Source organism: Mustela nivalis (assembly GCF_964662115.1).
Source record: "Mustela nivalis genome assembly, contig: HAP1_SCAFFOLD_2138, whole genome shotgun sequence".
In the NCBI taxonomy this organism is placed as follows: domain Eukaryota; kingdom Metazoa; phylum Chordata; class Mammalia; order Carnivora; family Mustelidae; genus Mustela; species Mustela nivalis.
Window position 1 is genome coordinate 35073 of NW_028134526.1, and position 16819 is coordinate 51891.

The window sequence follows — 16819 nt, forward strand, 5'->3', positions numbered from 1 at the left end:
GAATAAAATATTTGGTCAACTGGCCACAAAATGAAAAAAAAAAAAAAAACTTCAATTCACTACAAACAAATGATTAAGAAACAGGTAAGAAAAAGACACTATTGGGAGATTTAGCTAACAATTCTAAAAGTTATATGGTGGAATAAAGAGCAAGAAGAGCCAAAGCAATTCTGAAAAAAAAAAAAACAATTAGAAAAGACTTGCCTTACCAGATACCAAAAACTAACTTGTTACAAAGTTAGAGTAATTTAAGCTGCGTGATATCAACAGACATGGATAGCCAGACCAACAGAGCCAAACAGTGAGCCTAGAAACTGGCCCGCTTGCATATGAAAACATGATATATGACAGGGAGCTTTGAAAGTCACTGATGAAAGGATGGACTTTTTTATTGTTGTTTTTGATGGCTGTCTCTTTGCAAAAATATAAAATGAGAATCCCTAACCCAGCATACACAAAAATACATTCTAGATGATTTGAAGATTTAATTCTGAAGAGGAAATTTTCTTAAAACTTAGAAGAAAATAAAGAAGAAATGTATCACACTGGGGTAGAGAACTTTTTAAGACATAAAACACAATCCTAGAAGGAAAATGTTGATAGAATTTTCCACCTTATTAAGATATTTTTTATGATAGGATACTTAACAGTGAAATAGCAAACCATAGATTGGAAGAATTTATTTGCATTGAAATAAGTTCCAAAAGAATGCTTAGGAACCAGTTAGAAAGAAAAACACCAAGAAAAAAAGAGGGGAGCAAAAGGACAGATACCTTTTTGATAGAGGTATAAATTGACATAATCACTGGAAATAATTTTGGCAATGCCTAGTAAAGTTGAAGGGGGTACGTACCTTATGACCCAGAAATTTCATTTCAAGGAGAGGACCTAGAGAAACTTGCACATGTAAACAGGAGGTTTGCTTGAGATTGGGCCTTACTGCACTCTTTGAATGTTAAAGTAGAACCAGTCTGCCTGGAGTGGATCAGTGGTGAGGTTTATTCTTACAATGAAGTTCAATGTAGAAGCCACCGTCAATCAACCAGATCCACATGTAACAACATAGGTAAATATCTCAATATTTGTTGGGTGAAAAAGGCAAATTGCATAAATACAGGTGTACTAAAAATATGTGATCAGAGATAAACAAGAAATTGGAAAGTTTACTGTGAGATAAGGAAGGTGGATGAGGAATGGGCTTTAGCTGAACCTGCAGTATTGTTTCTTTAACAGATGAATTTTGAGCAAAAATGGCAATGTTAATAACTTAAATTTCTGTGTCTATACATTAGCATCTCTTTGGTATTCCATAATTTTGATACACATCATACTATAAACTTTAACATGAAAAACAGAGCTTAGCACAGCACCATCATATAATGGCTATGGGGTTTTGATACACATCATACTATAAACTTTAACATGAAAAACAGAGCTTAGCACAGCACCATCATATAATGGCTACTCAAAAATGTTAACTATTACACTGAAACTGTCTTTCAGTTCACTCTTAACAATGACTGTCTCTCTTGGCTATGTTTATGGGTGATACTTTATTCTATTTGACTGCATATAGAACCTCCTGTCCTAGACTGTGCTCACAGCTAGGTCACCATAACCTTCAGGGTGGAACTTGCATATCTGAGAACCAAATCTTAGAGGAAAGTGTAGTTTTTCCCTTTGATATTCTTTCTGAAGCATAATGGTGATGAAAACCTTTTTCCCTTTAACAAAATGCCAATTTCTGAGGAGTAATCTCCTGAATATTGAATATTAATAACTTTTTAAAAAGTGTAGTGTAAACATTTGGAAATAAAGTCTCCTGCAGAGCTTAGATGAGTTCAAGACGTCATAGCATTCAAAGGCTATAGATTTCTCATGTACATATACAGTAGAGCAGTCTCAATGCTTCTTTACTGGAAATTAATGTATAAAGCTATTTTTGTAGGAAAATATGTAAGAGAGCAATTGAGAACTCTCATAATTGCTTTCATAATGATGAGAGAAAAAGCATACCTGGTATTTTGCAGGACTTACCCACTGGGTCTAATTTAAAGAATGTGCATCTCATAACCAAAACCTTTGTGTTCTCTATCTTGAGCTCAGTCAATTCCCGAGACCCTATCTCCACATTCCTTCTGTCCAAAACAGGGTTCCAGGATCATCGAAAGTATCCATGTGGTAGCTGACAGCATTCCTGAGTGTTTCCCCACCAGGTGAGGCCTGAACATCTTCCATCTTTGATGGCAGCCTGAATCCTGTTGCGGGTCCTAGGGCTCTCCTAGAGTGCTGGATGTAGACTGCTATGGCAGTGGCTCCCCTTTTTCCTTTGCCTCAGGCCTGGTAAGATGGGGAAGAATTTTCTGCTTATATTCCTTCCATCTGGGACCCCTAATATTCCAGCCTTTAGATTATTGGGGTTCATGCTGCCACCTTTTTAGTCTCTACCTTAAAAAAGGTGACGGGATTTCTCTTTTCTTCTTCACAGAAATTTCCTTTTTGGAGACAGTTACTCTTTCTTTCTTTTTTTTTTTTTTTAAAGATTTCATTTATTTATTTGACAGACAGAGATCACAAGCAGGCGGAGAGGCAGGCAGAGAGAGAGAGAGAGGAAGGGAAGCAGGTTCCCCACGGAGCAGAGAGACCCATGCGGGGCTCTGTCCTAGGAACCTGGGACCATGACCTGAGCCAAAGGCAGACACTTTAACCCACTGAGCTACCCAGGCACCCTCAGTCACTCTGTTCTTGACTTGAGCGGAGTTAAGAACTCACCAAGCAGAATCGGACTGTGTTGCTTTTGCTCTGAACATATAGTATCCAGTGATAGTGGGAATTCTTTTCAGAATTCAGATATTCTGTTTGTGGTGATGTTTCTGATGCTAATTTCTCTTACAGTATGGGACATCTAAAAACGCTTTAAAAATTGTTCTGAGTATAAATATTTTGAGGGTGACATTTAAAATGGGTATCAAGTGCAAAAAATAAACTGTAGCAACCACAAAGCAGTGATGATTCTGGAATGCATTCCACTATCATATTTACTAAAATGCTCAAGGAGTAAGAAAAATATCTGAGGATGTATTTTGAAATTCTTAGGGAGAGCATTAGGAAAAAATAGTGAAGCTTTCTTGTTATGTATGGAGGCTGCTTGTTATAGTAAAAAGGTAATCTTGGTCTTGTGTATGAGTCTTCGTTCTGTTGTTTAGATGACTTGGGCAACTTTCTTCTTCTTCTTCTTCTTTTTCTTCTTCTTCTTCTTCTTCTTCTTCTTCTTCTTCTTCTTCTTCTTCTTCTTCTTCTTCTTCTTCTTCTTCTTCTTCCTTCTTCTTCCTTCTTCTTCCTTCTTCTTCCTTCTTCTTCCTTCTTCTTCCTTCTTCTTCTTCTTCTTTTTTTTTAAGATTTTATTTACCTGAGAGAGAGACAGCACAAATTGAGGGTGAGCAGGAGATAGGGAGGAACAAGCAAACTCCCTGCTGAGTGTGGATTCCCCACATGGGCTTCAATCCCGGGGTCCCAAGATCATAACCTGAGCTGCAGTGAGACTGAAGTCAGATGCTAAAACGACTGAGCCACCCAGGCACCCTGGGCCATTCTCTTAAAAATTTTGACCTTTAGTTTTTTTCATGTGCAAACAATGATGATAGAATTATTTTGATAGTTTAAAATAAGATCACGCCTGTTAAGCAAGCAGCACAGTGAGTGGACTTGCGGTGTGTGTGGGGGGGTCTCATTACAGAGTAGTGCCATGGAGCTCTGCGCAGAGCTGTAGCAGACACTTTCCTTTACAATTTATCATTCCATTGACAAAACAGCTAATTTACAAAAAGTCTTCAGAAAGTTCAGAAAGTTGAGAGTTTTATTGTATTTATGTTCCAGGTATACTCACCCAGCTTGAAATCTTGGGAACATCTTTGACTCTTTGCTGTCCTCACTCTGCCTCTGCCTTCTGTACTTCTGGATAGCTAGGGTGACCAAAAACAACTAATGGCAGACTGTGTCTCATTCCTAACCAGTCTGAAGGGATAGATGTTATCATAGCCTTTTTTTTCCTTCAAGTTTAGTAGGGTTTGGAATTCTTACTCTCTGGTATTAGATTTCACTTAGATTTCTCTTTACCTTGTAAATAAAATAGCTAATACTGTGCCTGTATTTTAATTTTTTATTTTTTTTATAAACATATATTTTTATCCCCAGGGGTACAGGTCTGTGAATCATCAGGTTTACACACTTCACAGCACTCACCAAAGCACATACCCTCCCCAATGTCCATAATCCCACCCCCTTCTCCCAAACCCCCTCCCCCCAGCAACCCTCAGTTTGTTTTGTGAGATTAAGAGTCACTTATGGTTTGTCTCCCTCCCAATCCCATCTTGTTTCATTTATTCTTCTCGTACCCACTTAAGCCCCCATGTTGCATCACCACTTCCTCATATCAGGGAGATCATATGATAGTTGTCTTTCTCTGCTTGACTTATTTCGCTAAGCATGATACGCTCTAGTTCCATCCATGTTGTCGCAAATGGCAAGATTTCATTTCTTTTGATGGCTGCATAGTATTCCATTGTGTATATATACTACATCTTCTTGATCCATTCATCTGTTGATGGACATCTAGGTTCTTTCCATAGTTTGGCTATTGTGGACATTGCTGCTATAAACATTCGGGTGCACGTGCCCCTTTGGATCACTACGTTTGTATCTTTAGGGTAAATACCCAATAGTGCAATTGCTGGGTCATAGGGCAGTTCTATTTTCAACATTTTGAGGAACCTCCATGCTGTTTTCCAGAGTGGCTGCACCAGCTTGCATTCCCACCAACAGTGTAGGAGGGTTCCCCTTTCTCTGCATCCTCGCCAGCATCTGTCATTTCCTGACTTGTTGAGTTTAGCCATTCTGACTGGTGTGAGGTGATATCTCATTGTGGTTTTGATTTGTATTTCCCTGATGCCGAGTGATATGGAGCACTTTGTCATGTGTCTGTTGGCCATCTGGATGTCTTCTTAGCAGAAATGTCTGTTCATGTCCTCTGACCATTTCTTGATTGGATTATTTGTTCTTTGGGTGTTGAGTTTGCTAAGTTCTTTATAGATTCTGGACACTAGTCCTTTATCTGATATGTTGTTTGCAAATATCTTCTCTCATTCTGTCAGTTGTCTTTTGATTTTGTTAACTGTTTCCTTTACTGTGCAAAAGCTTTTGATCTTGATGAAATCCCAATAGTTCATTTTTGCCCTTGCTTCCCTTGCCTTTGGCGTTGTTCCTAGGAAGATGTTGCTGTGGCTGAGGTCGAAGAGGTTGCTGCCTGTGTTCTCCTCAAAGATTTTGATGGATTCCTTTCTCACATTGAGGTCCTTCATCCATTTTGAGTCTATTTTTGTGTGTGGTGTAAGGAAATGGTCCAATTTCATTTTTCTGAATGTGGCTGTCCAATTTTCCCAGCACCATTTATTGAAGAGGCTGTCTTTTTTCCATTGGACATTCTTTCCTGCTTTGTCGAAGATTAGTTGACCATAGAGTTGAAGGTCTATTTCTGGGCTCTCTATTCTGTTCCATTGATCTATGTGTCTGTTTTGTGCCAGTACCATGCTGTCTTGATGATGACTGCTTTGTAATAGAGTTTGAAGTCCGGAATTGTGATGCCACCAATGTTGGCTTTCTTTTTCAATATCCCTTTGGCTATTCGAGGTCTTTTCTGTTTCCATATAAATTTTAGAATTATTTGTTCCATTTCTTTGAAAAAGATGGATGGTACTTTGATAGGAATTGCATTAAATGTGTAGATTGCTTTAGGTAGCATAGACATTTTCACAATATTTATTCTTCCAATCCAGGAGCATGGAACATTTTTCCATTTCTTTGTGTCTTCCTCAATTTCTTTCATGAGTACTTTATAGTTTTCTGAGTATAGGTTCTGTGTCTCTTCGGTTAGGTTTATTCCTAGGTATCTTATGGTTTTGGGTGCAATTGTAAATGGGATTGACTCCTTCATTTCTCTTTCTTCTGTCTTGCTGTTGGTGTAGAGAAATGCAACTGATTTCTGTGCATTGATTTTATATCCTGACACTTTACTGAATTCCTGTATAAGTTCTAGCAGTTTTGGAGTGGAGTCTTTTGGGTTTTCCACATATAGTATCATATCATCTGCGAAGAGTGATAATTTGACTTCTTCTTTGCCGATTTGGATGCCTTTAATTTCCTTTTCTTGTCTGATTGCTGAGGCTAGGACCTCTAGTACTATGTTGAATAGCAGTGGTGATAATGGACATCCCTGCTGTGTTCCTGACCTTAGCGGAAAAGCTTACAGTTTTTCTCCATTGAGAATGATATTTGCGGTGGGTTTTTCATAGATGGCTTTGATGATATTGAGGTATGTGCCCTCTATCCCTACACTTTGAAGAGTTTTGATCAGGAAGGGATGCTGTACTTTGTCAAATGCTTTTTCAGCATCTATTGAGAGTATCATATGGTTCTTGTTCTTTCTTTTATTGATGTGTTGTATCACATTGACTGATTTGCGGATGTTGAACCAACCTTGCAGCCCTGGAATAAATCCCACTTGGTCGTGGTGAATAATCTTTTTAATGTACTGTTGAATCCTATTGGCTAGTATTTTGTTGAGTATTTTCGCATCTGTGTTCATCAAGGATATCGGTCTATAGCTCTCTTTTTTGGTGGGATCCTTGTCTGGTTTTGGGATCAAGGTGATGCTGGCCTCATAAAATGAGTTTGGAAGTTTTCCTTTCATTTCTATTTTTTGGAACAGTTTCAGGAGAATAGGAATTAGTTCTTCTTTAAATGTTTGGTAGAATTCCCCTGGGAAGCCATCTGGCCCTGGGCTTTTGTTTGTTTGGAGATTTTTAATGACTGTTTCAATCTCCTTACTGGTTATGGGTCTGTTCAGGCTTTCTATTTCTTCCTGGTTCAGTTGTGGTAGTTTATATGTTTCTAGGAATGCATCCATTTCTTCCAGATTGTCAAATTTATTGGCGTAGAGTTGCTCATAGTATGTTCTTATAATAGTTTGTATTTCTTTGGTGTTAGTTGTGATTTCTCCTCTTTCATTCATGATTTTATTTATTTGGGTCCTTTCTCTTTTCTTTTTGATAAGTCGGGCCAGGGGTTTATCAATTTTATTAATTCTTTCAAAGAACCAGCTCCTAGTTTCGTTGATTTGTTCTATTGTTTTTTTTGGTTTCTATTTCATTGCTTTCTGCTCTGATCTTTATGATTTCTCTTCTCCTGCTGGGCTTCAGGTTTCTTTCTTGTTCTTTCTCCAGCTCCTTTAGGTGTAGGGTTAGGTTGTTTACCTGAGACCTTTCTTGTTTCTTGAGAAAGGCTTGTACTGCTATATATTTTCCTCTCAGGACTGCCTTTTATGTGTCCCACAGATTTTGAACTGTTGTATTTTAATTATCATTTGTTTCCATGATTTTTTTCAATTCTTCTTTAATTTCCCGGTTGACCCATTCATTCTTTAGAAGGATACTGTTTAGTCTCCATGTATTTGGGTTCTTTTCAAACTTCCTTTTGTGGTTGAGTTCTAGCTTTAGAGCATTGTGGTCTGAAAATATGCAGGGAATGATCCCAATCTTTTGATACCGGTTGAGTCCTGATTTAGGACTGAGGATGTGATCTATTCTGGAGAATGTTCCATGTGCACTAGAGAAGAATGTGTATTCTGTTGCTTTGGGATGAAATGTTCTGAATATATCTGTGATGTCCATCTGGTCCAGTGTGTCGTTTAAGGCCTTTATTTCCTTGCTGATCTTTTGCTTGGATGATCTGTCCATTTCAGTGAGGGGAGTGTTAAAGTCCCATACTATTATTGTATTATTGTTGATGTGTTTCTATGATTTTGTTATTAATTGGTTTATATAGTTGGCTGCTCCCACGTTGGGGGCATAGATATTTAAAATTGTTAAATCTTCTTGTTGAACAGACCCTTTGAGTATGATATAGTGTCCTTCCTCATCTCTTATTATAGTCTTTGGCTTAAAATCTAATTGATCTGATATAAGGATTGCCACTCCTGCTTTCTTCTGATGTCCATTAGCATGGTAAATTCTTTTCCACCCCCTCACTTTAAATCTGGAGGTGTCTTCGGGCTTAAAATGAGTTTCTTGGAGGCAACATATAGATGGGTTTTGGTTTTTTTATCCATTCTGATACCCTGTGTCTTTTGACAGGGGCATTTAGCCCATTAACATTCAGGGTAACTATTGAGAGATATGAATTTAGTGCCATTGTATTGCCTATAAGGTGACTGTTACTGTATATGGTCTCTGTTCCTTTCTGATCTACCACTTGTAGGCTCTCTCTTTGCTTAGAGGACCCCTTTCAATATTTCCTGTAGAGCTGCTTTGGTATTTACAAATTCTTTCAGTTTTTGTTGTCCTGGAAGCTTTTAATCTCTCCTTCTATTTTCAATGATAGCCTAGCTGGATATAGTATTCTTGGCTGCATGTTTTTCTCGTTTAGTGCTCTGAAAATATCATGCCAGCTCTTTCTGGCCTGCCAGGTCTCTGTGGATAAGTCAGCTGCCAATCTAATATTTTTACCATTGTATGTTACAGACTTCTTTTCCCAGGCTGCTTTCAGGATTTTCTCTTTGTCACTGAGACTTGTAAATTTTACTATTAGGTGACGGGGTGTGGGCCTATTCTTACTGATTTTGAGGGGCATACTCTGAACCTCCTGAATTTGATGCTCATTCCCTTTGCCATATTGGGGAAATTCTCCCCAATAATTCTCTCCAGTATACCTTCTGCTCCCCTATCTCTTTCTTCTTCTTCTGGAATCCCAATTATTCTAATGTTGTTTCGTCTTATGGTGTCACTTATCTCTCGAATTCTCCCCTCGTGGTCCAGTAGCTGTTTGTCCCTCTTTTGCTCAGCTTCTTTATTCTCTGTCATTTGGTCTTCTATATCACTAATTCTTTCTTCTGCCTCATTTATCCTAGCAGTGAGAGCCTCCATTTTTGATTGCACCTCATTAATAGCTTTTTTGATTTCAACTTGGTTAGATTTTAGTTCTTTTATTTCTCCAGAAAGGGCTTTTATATCTCTCGAGAGGGTTTCTCTAATATCTTCCATGCCTTTTTCGAGCCCGGCTAGAACCTTGAGAATTGTCATTCTGAACTCTAGATCTGACATATTACCAATGTCTGTATTGATTAGGTCCCTAGCCTTCAGTACTGCCTCTTGTTCTTTTTTTTGTGTTGAATTTTTCCGTCTTGTCATTTTGTCCAGTTAAGAGTATATGAAGGGGCAAGTAAAATACTTAAAGGGTGGCAACAACCCCAGGAAAATATGCTTTAACCAAATTAGAAGAGATCCAAAATCGTGAGCGGGGAGAAAGGGGATAAAAAGAGGTTCAAAAAGGAAGAAAGAAAAAGAAAAGAACAAAGAAAAAAAAAGAAGAATTTTTAAAAAAAGAAAACACCTAAGAAAAATATAAAAAGGAAAAAATATATATATTAGATAAACTAGTAAAAAACTGTTAAAAAAGAAAAAGGTAACAGTTAAAAAAAAAAATTTTTACCCGAAGGCGAGAAAAAAAAAACAAAAAATGAAAAAGAAAAAAATTAAATTAACTGAAAGACTAAAAAAAATCACAGGGAAAAAGCCAGGAGTTTCTTGCTTGGCTTTCTCCTCCTCTGGAATTCTGCTGCTCTCCTTGGTATTGAAACCGCACTCCTTGGTAGGTGAACTTGGTCTCGGCTGGATTTCTTGTTGATCTTCTGGGGGAGGGGCCTGTTGTAGTGATTCTCAAGTATCTTTGCCCCAGGCGGAATTACACCGCCCTTACCCGGGGCCGGGTGAGTAATCCGCTCGGGTTTGCTTTCAGGAGCTTTTGTTCCCTGAGGGCTTTCCGTAGAGTTTCGGAGGACGGGGAATACAAATGGCGGCCTCCCGGTCTCCGGCCTGGAGGAGCCGAGAGCCCAGGGCCGCACTCCTCAGTGCGCCCTCAGAGAACAGCGCCCAGTTACTCCCGTCTGCCTGACCTCCGGCCGCGCTCCCAGCTCACTGAGCCTGTGACCGGTTCAAGGTAACACCGAGCTGTGAGCTTACTGTTGGCTCTGTCTCTGTAGCCGGCTTTCCCATTCCAATACCTGCAAGCTCTGCGACACTCAGACACCCCCGATCCTTCTGTGACCCTGCGGGACCTGAGGCCACGCTGACCCCGTGTGGGCTTCGCCCCGGGTAGCCTCTGGCGCGATGTCCCTCAGTGGAACAGACTTTTAAAAGTCCTGATTTTGTGCATGGTTGCTCCGCTGCTTGCCGGGAGCCGGCCCCTCCCCCTGGGGTCTATCTTCCCGTCGCTTTGGATTCACTTCTCCGCTGGTCCTACCTTTCAGAAAGTGGTTGTTTTTCTGTTTCCAGAATTGCTGTTCTTCTTCTCTTCGATCTGCCGATGGATTTTCAGGTGTTTGCAATCTTTAGATAAGCTATCTAGCTGATCTCCGGCTAGCTGAAGTAGTCTCAGCCTGCTACTCCTCCACCATCTTGACTCCTCCTCCCTGTGCCTGTATTTTAAAAGGCATGGCTGTTGTTATTACCTACGGTTGACCCAGGGCCCAGTGTGCCTCGGGAAGTCCCCGAGTTGCAATACAGTGTAATGATAAGTATTGCAGAATCTGGTAAACCTGAATGCAGATCCTGTATCCACCACTTACTAACCATGTGATCTTGGTCAGGCTACTTCCTCTCTCTCTGCTCTGCTTCCTGTACCTATGAAACAGAGGCAAGAGCTTACCTCATGAGGTGGTTTATCTGTTTACTCATTAAAATCCAATGATGAACAGATACTTATGTAGTATCCACTGTAGGTCAAGCTGCGTGTTAATATGGGAACAAGGTGGACACCACAGTGGCACAAATACTTGGCTGATGAATTCATGTTCATCAAGGAAGAATCATAGAGCATCAGCTGTTGGTGGTTGCCCACATGCGTGCTAGGGGAGTGCACAGGGAGCTAACAGGATTAGACATCAGGTTCCTCCCATATCATTTTATTTTTACTTTTCTGCTTTTTTTTTTAAATGTAGTTGACATACAATGTTACATTAGTTTTAGGTGTACAACTTAATGATTTGACAGATTTATGCATTATGTGGTGTTCACTACAAGTGTAGCCACCATCTGTCACCACACAATGCTCTTAAGATATCATTGACTATATTCCTTTTTTTTTTAAGATTTTATTTATTTATTTGACAGACAGAGATCACAAGTAGGCAGAGAGGCAAGCAGAGAGAGGAGGAAGCAGGCTTCTTGCTGAGCAGAGAACCCGATGCAGAGCTCATCCCAGGACCCTGGGATCATGACCTGAGCTGAAGGCAGAGGCTTTAACCCACTGAGCCACCCAGGCACCCTTCATTGACTATATTCTTTATGCTGTGACTTTTATTCCTGTGGCTTACTCATTCCATAACTGGAAATCTGTATCTCCCCTTCCCCTTCACTTATTTTGCCCAACAACCCCCCTTCCCTCTAGAAACCATCTGTTCTCTGTATTTATAGGTCTGATTCTGCTTTCTGTTTGTTTATTCGTTTTTTGTTTTTAGATTCCACTTATGAGTGGGATCATATGGTATTTGTCTTTCCCAGGCTAACTTGTTTCAGTAAATATAATATTCTCTAGGTCTATCCATGTTGTTTCAAATAGCACAGTCTTTTTTATGGCTGTGTGGTGTTCCTGTGTGCTCATGTGTGTGTGTGTGTGTGTGTGTGTGTGTGTATTCCTTATCCATTTGCCTGTTGATGAACACTTAGATTGCTTCCATGTCTTCACTATAAACATAGGGGTATGTATATCTCTTTGAATTATTATTTTTATTTTCTCAGGGTAAATGATAGTGGAATTTTCAGATCACATGGTATTAATATTTTCAGGAAAAAAAATTTTTAAGATTTTATTTGAGAGAGAGAGAGAGAGAGAGAGAAAGAATGCACAGGCAAGAGGGGGTGCAATCAGAGAGGGAGAAGCAGACTCCCTACAGAGCAGGGAGCCCATGCGGTACTGGATCCCAGGACCCTGGGATCATGATCTTAGCTGAAGGCAGCCACTTAGCCAACTCAGCTGCACAGGTGGCCTATTTTCAGAAATTTTAACACTCTTTTCTATAGTGGCTATACCGATTTACATTCCCACTGACATTTCATAAATGTTCTTTTTTCTCACATCCTCACCAACACTTGTTTCTTGTTATTTTGATTTTAGCCATTCTAACTGGTATAAGGTGATATCTCATTATGGTTTTGATTTGCATTTCCCTGAGGATTAGTGATATTGAGCATCTTTTCATGTGTTTGCTGGTCATCTGGATATCTCCTTTGGAAAAATGTCTGTTCAAGTCCTGTGCCTATATTTTATTCAAATTGGTTTTTTGGGTCAAGTCATAGAAGTTCTTTATATATTTTAGATATTAAGACCTTACTTGGGGTGCCTGGGTGGCTCAATGGGTTAAGCCTCTGCCTTCGGCTCAGGTCATGATCTCAGGGTCCTGGGATCGAGTTCCGCATTAGGCTCTCTGCTCAGCAGGGAGCTGCTTCCTTCTCTCTCTCTCTCTCTCTCTCTCTCTGTGCCTACTTGTGATCTCTCTCTGTCAAATAAATAAATCAAAATCTTTAATAAGAAAAAAAAAAGACCTTACTGGATATATCATTTGCATGTATCTTCTCCCATTCAGTACATTGTCTTTTAGTTTTGTTAATGATTTCCTTTGATGTGCAAAATCTTCTTATTTTAATGTAGTTCTGATAGTTTATTTTTGTTTTTGTTTCTCTCGTCTGGGGAAACATATCTAGAAAAATGTGATGGCTGATAGAGAAATTACTGTCTATGCTCTCTTTTAGGATTTTTATGGTTTCAGGTCTCACATATAGCTCTTTAGTCTGTTTTGAGTTTATTTTTGTGTATGATGTTAGAAAATGGTCCAGTTTTCATTCTTTTACATGTAGCTGTCCAGTTTTCCCAGTACCATTTATTACGAGACTGTCTTTTCCCCATTGTATGAAAATTAATTGACCATAAATTGTTGGTTTATTTTTGGAGTCTCTATGCTGTTCCATTGATCTGTGTGTCTGTTCCTGTGCCGGTTCCATACTGTTTAGATTACTACAGCTTTGCGATATATCTAGAAATCTGGGATTGTGGTACCCACCATTTTGTTCTTTCTCAGTAATGCTTTGGCTATTCAGGGGCTTCTCGGGTTCCCTACAAACTTATTGTCTGTTCTAGTTTTCTGAAAAATGCAGTTGATATTTTGATTTTTTTCTTAAGGATTTTATTTATTTAATTGACAGAGAGAGACAGCAAGAGAGGGAACACAAGCATGGGGAGTGGGAGAGAGAGAAGCAGGCTTCCAGCAGAGCAGGGAGCCCAATGCAGGGTCCATCCCAGGACGCTGGGATCATGACCTGAGCTGAAGATAGATGCTCAATGACTGAGCAACCCATGTGCCCTTGCATTTGATATTTTGATAGGGACTGCATTGAATCTATACATTGCTTTGGGTAATATGGGCATTTTAACAATATTGGTTCCTCCAATTAGACATCAACTTTGGGAGAAGAACTTCTACGTTTGGGTTCTGGGGCTTTTGAGTTGCATAATAGAGTAAGTGCCAGATGGAATAATCCAGGATTAAGGTACAGTGGCCATGTGTCATGACAGAACTTTAGTTCTAACCTTGCCCTCACTCATTGCTTGTGGATGGGGTTTGAAGGAGTCAAGGTCTTGGTAACAAAACCTATCTGCCTCCTTCAGACTGATTACAAAATGGGGCATTCAGACTTGTGATAAAGGTTTTTGACCAGTCCAGATGTCAAGAACTGGAGAAGGCAGGGATAGTGGAATATAAATGGTACTATAATATAATGGCTGTGAAGGCATTACTCTGTATGACACCTGTTCTGAGATGCTGAGGTGATGGGACCAAAGTCTTGCAACTGAAGCCATGTGACATAGCTAACTAGCAGTAGGATTTGCTACATCAGCATTCATGATTGTGAAAGGAATACCTTTCCTAACACCATAGCTGACCATGATTGACTGCCTTGAAAACTAGGTCTTTCCAGTTTCCACTGATACCCTGCATAAGGCCAGTCTCTTTTGGGGAGGCCAGTCTGCTGGGATTAGTTTTGGACAAGTTAATCCTTATCTCTTGACTAAGCAGTGGAGACACTGTGTGAACAAAAGTAGACATCATTAATCCTCAAAGGAGTTAATGTTCAAAAGAGATAGACTTTGGTTAAAAAAAAGTTAACATTTTAACTGTGATAAGCATTATGAGAGACCTGCCTAGTGCTATGAGATACTATAGTAATAAAGGTTTCATGTAGCACAAGATGTTGGAGAATGCATCCTTAAGGAAGTGATGATTGAATTCTGATGTGAATGATGAATAAGAGCTACATTGCTGGAAAAATTAAATGAGACAATATGTTAAAACATGTAACACACAGGAAGCTCTCCTTAAATGAGCCCCTGGTTTTTTTATTGCTGTTCTTTTTTGACTTCGAGATAGTTTTTGCTGGAAGTTTAAGCTATATGGATAAGGGTGAAGGAACACAGATAAATGCTTAACTTACTAATTTAAGAAGACATACCTTGAGGTTGATTACCAGGAGAGCACAGAAGAATGCCAAGATTCGAATCAACAGAGGCAGAAGGTATGAGATCAGTTTGAAGTCAAACTAATAAGAAAAAATTAACAGGAAAATGTAGAAACTGGTAAACAGGCATGGACTATTGGGATTAATGCCCTGGTGAACTGCATTTGTGGTGACTACCATTTAATGTCTTATCATCTTCCTGGAGAAAGTCTCCCCATCCTTGCTCTCCTCCTCCTCCCCCCCTTCTCCTCTTCCTATTTATTAGAGAGCATGAGGGGGGCAGTAGGAAAAGGAGATGCAGAGTCCCCACTGAGCATGGAGCCCAACACAGGGCTGGAGCCCAGGAGGATCAGGTCCTGAGTCAACTTGAGCCAAAGACAAACACCCTACCAACTAAGCCATTCAGGTGCCCCTGAATTTGTTTTATTAAAATTTTTTATTTATTCATTTGAGAGAGAGAACATGAGAGAGCCAGAGCAGGAGCAGGGGGGGAGGGTCAGAGGGAGAGGCAGACTCTACACTGAGCAGGGAACCAGACTCAGGTCTTGATCCCAAGACCCAGGGATCATGACTTGAGCCAAAAGTGGATACTTAACTGACAGAGCCACCCAGGGACCCCAGAAAGTCACTCTTCTTAAAGGTGTCAAGGCTGTTTGAATCTGGGAAGAATCAGATCCTGCCTTTATCCTTAAGGCAATCACAGTCCAGTGTGGTTGGCAGGTTGTTCTGCATCAAATTATCTTCAGTGCAAAGTAGAGAGTAAGTGCTGTGAGATAGGTGTGGGCAGTGTGCTAAGGGAGGAAGGGAATTCTGAGGAGAGGAAAGGATTTCCAGAGGATGTGAATTTCATGGTTTGCCCTGATCTTCCTCAGTGTGTGTGTACTTTACATTTTAGAGACAGCTGGGCCCATTTTTTTTCTATTTGAACTTAATTTTAGGATTGTTCTCATCTTTGTTGATTTTATTTCCGTCTCTACTAATTTACATCTACTTAATTTCATTGCCAATTGGAAGCCATTGAAACTTCCGAGGACAGAAGCAGTGATCTGAGCTTCACTTGACTATTGTATTCCTGGCGTCTCAAAGATGGACCACAGAGAAAGGTTGGAAGCAGAGGGCCAGCCTGCTTACAGTTTTTATATTAAAATTGCCCTAGTGGATTAAGAAACGAAGTGGTAGAAAGTGTTTCCAGACTCTGAACAGAGTTTGACCCATGAAAATAGCCCACTAGATGGCACCAAAAGCTTAAGGATTGTGGCTTCATGGGTCCTTGAACTTGCCACCTAGAACTTGAATTTCAGGGCCAGCCTCTGTGAGGCTGAGTGGTGCCTGTATCTTCCTTCTAGGTATGATGAAGATGACATAGGTACAACTGGAAATCTTCACTGACTCAGATACTGAGAATTGGGTACATTTGGAAAGACCAAAAATACATCCAAGTGTATCCAAGTATTCAAGCTGGTAGGGAAAGAAAAAAATGCAGTAAGTCATACTGATTTAATTGGATAAATACTTTGAGGGGGAAATACAATTTTTTTAAAAGATTTTATTTATTTATTTGATAGAGATCACAAGTAGGCGGAGAGAGAGAGAAGTGGAAGCAGGCTCCCTGCTAAGCAGAGAGCCTGATGCAGGGCTCGATCCCAGGACCGTGGGATCATGACCTGAGACGAAGGCAGAGGCTTTAACCCCTGAGCCACCCAGGTGCCCCCCAAAAATACAATTTTAAACTCCAAAATAAATTCCAGGTGGATTAACTTGTATTTTAGGTAAGGTTTTTTTTACTAAAAAAACCATTTTCAGTTTTCTTGAGGTATAATTGATATATATCACTATATAAATTCAAGGTGTGCAGAATAATGGTTTGACTTACATGTTGTGGAATGTTTGCCAAAATAAGTTTAGTTAGCATCCTTCATCTCCTATAGATACAATTAAAAAAACAAAAAAGAGAAAACATTTTTTCCCTTGTTTTGAGAACTCTCAGGGTGTCCTCCCTCAGCAGCTCTCCTGTATGGTCATACAGTGGTGTTAGCTGCGCTCTGACTGGAAATTTATACCTTTGACTACCTTCCTTCCATCTTCCCCTTCTCTCGTCCCCCACTTCTGGTAACCACAACTCTGATATCTTTCTCTAGGGTCTAGAATCATTTCAATTGTGGTTAAATACACAGACAAGTTACCGTCTTAACCATTTTTAA